This window comes from Dreissena polymorpha, chromosome 5 (assembly GCF_020536995.1).
Source record: "Dreissena polymorpha isolate Duluth1 chromosome 5, UMN_Dpol_1.0, whole genome shotgun sequence".
Classification (NCBI taxonomy): Eukaryota; Metazoa; Mollusca; class Bivalvia; order Myida; family Dreissenidae; genus Dreissena; species Dreissena polymorpha.
In genome coordinates this window covers 93,963,243-93,969,987 of record NC_068359.1, presented here as the reverse complement: position 1 = coordinate 93,969,987, position 6,745 = coordinate 93,963,243, and the positions used below count along the sequence as shown (strand labels likewise).

General features: G+C 32.4%; 1 pseudogene; it reads left to right on the top strand.

Annotated features, from left to right (window-relative positions):
* The first annotated feature begins 6,684 nt into the window (after window positions 1-6,684).
* LOC127832857 (U6 spliceosomal RNA) lies at window positions 6,685-6,745 on the top strand (annotated as a pseudogene).

The window sequence follows — 6,745 nt, the reverse complement described above, 5'->3', positions numbered from 1 at the left end:
CAGAGAGAAAACACAAAACAGCAGAGAGAAACTTAATATACATATTTCAATCATACCACTAAATGTTAGCATAAATTGCAGGATTCAAGTCTAATCTAAACTCAACTTTTTTATTTGCATTAACGTCACAATAATTACCCCATATTAATTCAAATTTCTCAGATGGAAATCTTTCAAAATCTAATAAAATGCGATATTTTAATCTATAAATAAGTTTGCAAATAAGATCAAATGGACTAAACAGTTTTTTGTCAAATTTTACATCATTTCTAGTTCTCCATATTATTTGTCTTGACTCCGACAGCAGAATAAGAAAAACATAATTAATTTCCTTATCATATGAATTATCAACATTAAGATAATGAAATTGTTTGAGAGACAGTTTATGATTGTCTGCAGTTAATACATGCATTAAGAATAATACGACTTTATTTATAGATGTAGAAATATAACACTCAACAAATAAATGATCTATAGTTTCTGGTTTCGAACAAAATGTGCATTTACTAGATCTTATCATATTTCTCGAAAACAGATATTTGTTGGTTAAAAGAGCATTATGAACAATGGAAAAACATGTGTTCCTACACTCAGGATCTACTGCACTTGAAAAAAACATTTTTAAAGCTATTATTAAAATCTACAAATTTACAATCCCTTACACATTTTGGCTCAATATTCATATTTTCAATAAAGTAATTATAAATCTCTTTAACAGTCCAGAGAGAATTAACATTTGATTTACAGTTTTCCACAAAATCTGTAAATACACTTAAACATTTAACATAAAAAGGGGGAATAATTTCGCTATGAGGAATATTATTAGATGCAATTGAAGGATTATATTTCTTCAATTGCAAACCTGTCCAATAAACAGCAAATTCTACCCAAGGAGCATTGTATTTATTAATTATTTTAAAAATATGACATAGATAGAATGAATGGATTTTTAATTCTAAATTTGGAACATTAAGTCCACCTTTTAACATGTGTGAATACAATGTTTTGCGGGATAAAGGCTCTAATTTTCTGCCCCATATAAAGTTGAAGCAACGTTATGTTGAAACATGTTTATATAATGACTAGGTACAATTTGAGCTTGTATAAAATATATGAGTTTTGAAAAAACAAATGTGTTCAAAATCGAACTTTTACCCTTATAAGATTTACCACGAGATTTCCATAAATTAAGAATTCTTTCAAAATTAGATAATAAATCATGAAATAAATCATCATCTGTTAAATCATAACCAAACCTGTAACCTAATAATTTGCAATTTTTTCCCCAAGAAATGCCGGAAGGATGATCAGACCTTGAGTTCCATTTCCCCAAAAAACATTCCACAGCTTTTCTTATAATTAACCTTGACCCCGAAATCTTTTCAAAGTCTGACACATGTTTAAAAAATAAGGAAATTGACTTTTCATCTGATAGACAGGTGGTATTGTCATCAGCATAAAGGGACATTTTCACATGAAACTTTCCACCAGGAGTTTTGATACCATTTACATGTGGGTCATCTTGAATAACCTTAGCAAAGGGCTCTAAACATAAAACATAAAGGAGAGGTGATAAAGAAACAGCCCTGACGGACTGATCTTGTTAATGCAAATGGCTCAGAAATATGTCCATTTACAATGACAGATGACCTTATGTCTTGATACAAGACCTTAATCCAATGTATAAAAGAGTCATTAAAGCCAAATGATTGAAGAGTGCTAAACAAAAAAGGCCATGACACACGGTCGAAGGCCTTCTCCTGGTCCAAGCAGATAAAACAAGCTGTTAGGTTTTTCTGCTCGACATAACTTATTATATTACGAAGTAAATGAATATTATCAAAAATAGTCCTCCCAGGTATTGAACATGTTTGAGTTATTCCAATAATAGAGGGCAAAACCTTTCCTAATCGTGTGGCCAAAACCTTTGACAAAATCTTCCTATCAATATTCAAAAGTGAAATTGGTCTATAATTTTTAAACAGATGTTTTATTACTGTTATCTTTGCAAAGTAATGTTATATAAGATAATTTTTGTGATTCTGACATATGGCCAGATTCAAAACAAGTATTAAATAAATACAATAAAATATCACCAAACAGATGAAAGAATTTAACATATATCAAAGAAGTAAGTCCATCACTTCCTGGAGACTTAGTATGATCCATTTCCTTTAATGTAGAGAAAATCTTATCCAGAGTAAGAGGTTGGCTTAACATAGCATTATCAACATTGGAAATTTTAGGTAGGTTATTTAAAAACTTAGAGTTTAAAGAAGGGTCAACAGGTTCATCAGTATACAAATTTTTATAAAATGAATGAAAAGTTTTTAAAATATCATGTGATGATTTCTTGTCCATACCATCATCTATTATATGAGTTATAGTTTTATTAATACCATTTTGAAATTCTTTATCATGAAAATAATTTGAAGCATTTTCATTGCTATTCAGCATATTAATTTTGCTTCCTATGTAGGAACCATCATAATTATATTTTATTTTGTAAATTTTCAAGTTGATTTTTGATATTATTTTTTTCTTCAATATCTTGTGAATTATGGTAAGTTTAATTAAAAGTTTTATTTCTTTGTATGCATTAGATTTCTTTGATTTAGAGTAATCAATACAAAGTTATTTTATTTTATTTTTAATTCCATCACACCAATCTAAAGTAATATCTTCCGTTCTACTTATTATTTTAAAATAAAACTCAAAGGCTGAAATAAATTCATCATCATTTAAAATTGAATTATTTAATTTCCAATAGGAATTTCCAATAGAAATTGTTTCATTAGAGTTGTTTAGATTAATAATTACATTTACAAAATCATGGTCTGAATAAATGCAAGGTTTAATGGAAGACTCAATACAATTACCAATTAATACATTCGACAAATATATCCTATCTAGTCTTCAACGAATAAATTCTTTTTTAATAGATATTCTACTCCATGTTGAAGTGGTTTGTTTAGGATACAAATGTCTAAAGACATCTTTTAATTTATATTTATCAATTATATGTTTGAAAACAGCACAGCCAATAGGAAGTCTATCAGTATCTCCCCCTGATTTATCTAACTTAGGATTCAGAACACAATTGAAATCTCCAATAACAACTAGATGATAAGAACTAACCAAATATTTCTTAATGGACGAAAAATAATTATTTCTATCTCCAGGGGCATTTGGAGAATAAATATTACATACCCTGAAATTTGTGTTTACAAACTCAACATCTGTATATATAAAACGACCATCATAATCAGTTTGAAAACTATGACAAATAATATTTTTATCAGTAATAATAGTACATACACCACATGACTTATTTCCATTTGAAAAACTCCAAATGTATTTATAATCTTTGGAGATAAAATTTTCTACATCTTTGGCTTTGGAGTAAATGTCTATATGTGTTTCCTGTATACATAAAATGGCAGGCTTATTTTGCAAAATGTAATCTTTAATATACTGCTGTTTTTTCTGGATCTAAATCCATTTATGTTAATACTATGTATAATTAAAGACATTCTTGTAAGTTTTGAAATAATCTAAAAAATAACTTGCACAATGAACGACACCGACGTTTTAAAAATGTTAGTTATTTTTAGAACACTATCCATTACACCGAAACATACAGGACAGACATTACATGAGCTAGAAAATAATCGAGGAAAGTGCATGTACAATTAAAGATGGCTGCGCCCACAAAATAAACGTTATCGGGCATTTAATTCTATTGGAGCAGTGAAATAAAGCAGACGAAATATATATACAGAGACTAGGCTAACGATTTTGTAAACTCGCTGTTGTAATGAGTGTACTATGTACCTAAGTAATGTTGGAAATAGATAAATGCGCTCACATTACCACGAGGATATTGGAAAAAGATTAAATGTGTACTTTTGATGAATAGAGTGTTTAGAAAAGGTGTTTTATTAAAGATATAAATTGAGTACATATAACAATGAATAGCGTATACACACACTGGCATATGAACGTAATTTATACGTTTACATAAATAAGAACTGCATTTATGTTGTACGAAATCTGCAAGCAACGGTCCCCTAAATGCCCATATATACATACTGAAATTTACACAGATTTTATATATACATATGTTTTGTTTTATCACAAAAAGTAAACTATATACTAGATAAACAGTGTAAAAACGTATGATTGGCGTTTTAACACAAGCAGTTTTATAAGACATACAAAACGCGTTTACACACACAACCTAGCTGTGTAACTTTTATGTTTACAGAAATGAAAAACTGTATATACATTATGAAAAAATAACACATATATTGTGTTATATATATATATAAATGACTTTGTAAATATGCCAAAATACCGTTCACATAGAATACCTATGTGGTTAGTATATATGCAGACATTATATTTCAATAATGAAGATATAATGATACCTGTATGTACATATGTTCTATTTAAAAATAATAATATTTGAAAGAAAATTATACTCAATGCCAGAGGCCATAAACACGGTCCTTTAAGGGGTTGAGTAGTTTCATAGTACATAGGGTTTTAAATTATGTAAGATTTTAAATAAAGTGTTCGATATCATGTTGTTACGAATGGAAGGTAGCATTTTATTGTGTTTAAAGGTTCAAAGTAAATAGGGGTCATTACGAGGTCTTGTGAGTCTAAATCCAAATCTATTACAAGCGGGCGTTCTTCTAGGTCATCATCAACTATTACTTGCAAATCTATTTTTTTGGTAACGGGGACAGATCCTCATTTGTCGCTGTCTCACGGCCTCTTTTTTCGCCCCTTACCTCTGTGTCTTCTTCCATTGTATCGCTTTCTCCTTCATCTGCCTTCTTCTTCTCGGCCTCCTTCTTCTTTTCCTGTTTCCTAGCTTTCTTCTTCTTCCCACCCAACGACCTCATATCCTTCCTCGTCTTTCTGTCTTGGTTCCGGCTGTTCATTCTCTTTTGTTTCTGCTTCGATTGTTTTCTTTTCGGTTGTCTCTGTATCGGTGGGTGTTGTTTTGGGGCTTTTCTACAACACTTTCTTTTTGTTTGAAAATAGCATTAATGTTATTTGGACAATTCATCCTAACATGACCAACTTCTTGGCAGTATAAGCAGAGGGGTTGACGCCCTCGCATTGTGATAAGGGCTCTAGCGCACACTCAAACTCTATCATATTAGGGACGCTGTCCTCTTTGTTATTATCGATCTCTAAGGTGATGACACGAACTCCTGGGTGGGTGACGAAATCTCCCACCTTCAGAGTGTCGTGTTCAATACTCAGAACTGTTCCAAATTTGCCAAATATTTCTGCAATAACGTGGTCACCTACGAAAGCTGGCAACCAGTGAACCCTGCAGTGCACAATCTGTTTTCCACATTTAAGGAATCTATACAGTACATTATTGTGCGTAACAGATTGATGCTTCGTACAATTTAAAAACGTAAGGCACTTATCTTTCTCCTTGAAGGTTACGTCATATTGGAGAGATCCAGGTGGTCCAGACGAAATGCACTCAACATCTGTGTCGGCAACTCCATTCTTAGTAAGGATATTTATAACTCCTATCATGCTCGCTCCTCTCTTTCCATGCACCTTTACCGTTCGTTCAACTGCATCATCTATCATACATTCTTTAGTCAAAGCTGGAAATCTCATTACAGTCATCATGATTTATACTCAAAACCGCTCGTTATGAAAAACGACCAACGAATCACTAAGGCCACGATTTTTTCGTGACTGTAGTGAAACCAGAGTTGTTAAAGAGGGAACGCCCGTGCATTGGCTGATGTACTGAAACTGTATATCAGCTCGCAGGTTACGCTCCGCAGTATTCCGCTACGAACGCCAATCACGAGAGTTCCTATTAAGGTTACAGTATACTTGATAATCGTTTCATGTAGGGCTGTACTCTCTAAAAAAATATCATAGTTGACAGGAAGGCATGCTTTACACTTTAAACTATTGTTCGGGTTCTATCTTTCGGAGATAATGGCAGGGGATGAACAGGTGTTCACTACTGAATCCCTGAAATATGATAAACTTGAAGACTATAGTAAAGCAGTGCACTGAAAAAGGTACATTCCACTTAGAAACGGCCGAAAACAAAAGTTGCAAAAACAGTCGATTTTGATTCGTGTCAAGTTCTTTCTTGGTTTGAACATGGCGTACCTTTTTTTTTGCATAAATCAATTCCGCTTAAAATGGCCTTTAAGAAAATGTATTATTATGGGGTCTCTATGTGCAAATGTTGTACTTATTTTCGCTTAGAGTTGTCGCGCTTTTAAATGGAATTATATAGGGAAACTATTTAGTATATTATGACCTTAATAGTGAAGCCATAGTAAACGCACAGCTATTGGTCGGAAAACGCTATTAATAGTGAAGCTATTGTATACGTACAGCTATTGGTCGGAAAACACAATACGTCGTCGTTAAAAATACACTGGTTAAATTAGTACAGTGTGTCGCAATGTTTAACATTTACCACTCACAGCTGCGCTCTTCTGTTCCGTTAAACGCTGCGACCGTTGAAAGCGAATATACACTGCCGGGCGAAATACCTCTAGGTAAGTATCTGAGGCGGGAACACATGCATACGGGCATTTTAGTGCACATTTGAACCTGCAAAAGTGTGCATCCGATAACAACCCATATATAAGAGCATTATGGCTACCTACTTTTTTGGTACTGCTTCGGCAGTACAAATACTAAAATTGGAACGATACAGAGAAGATTAGCATGGCCC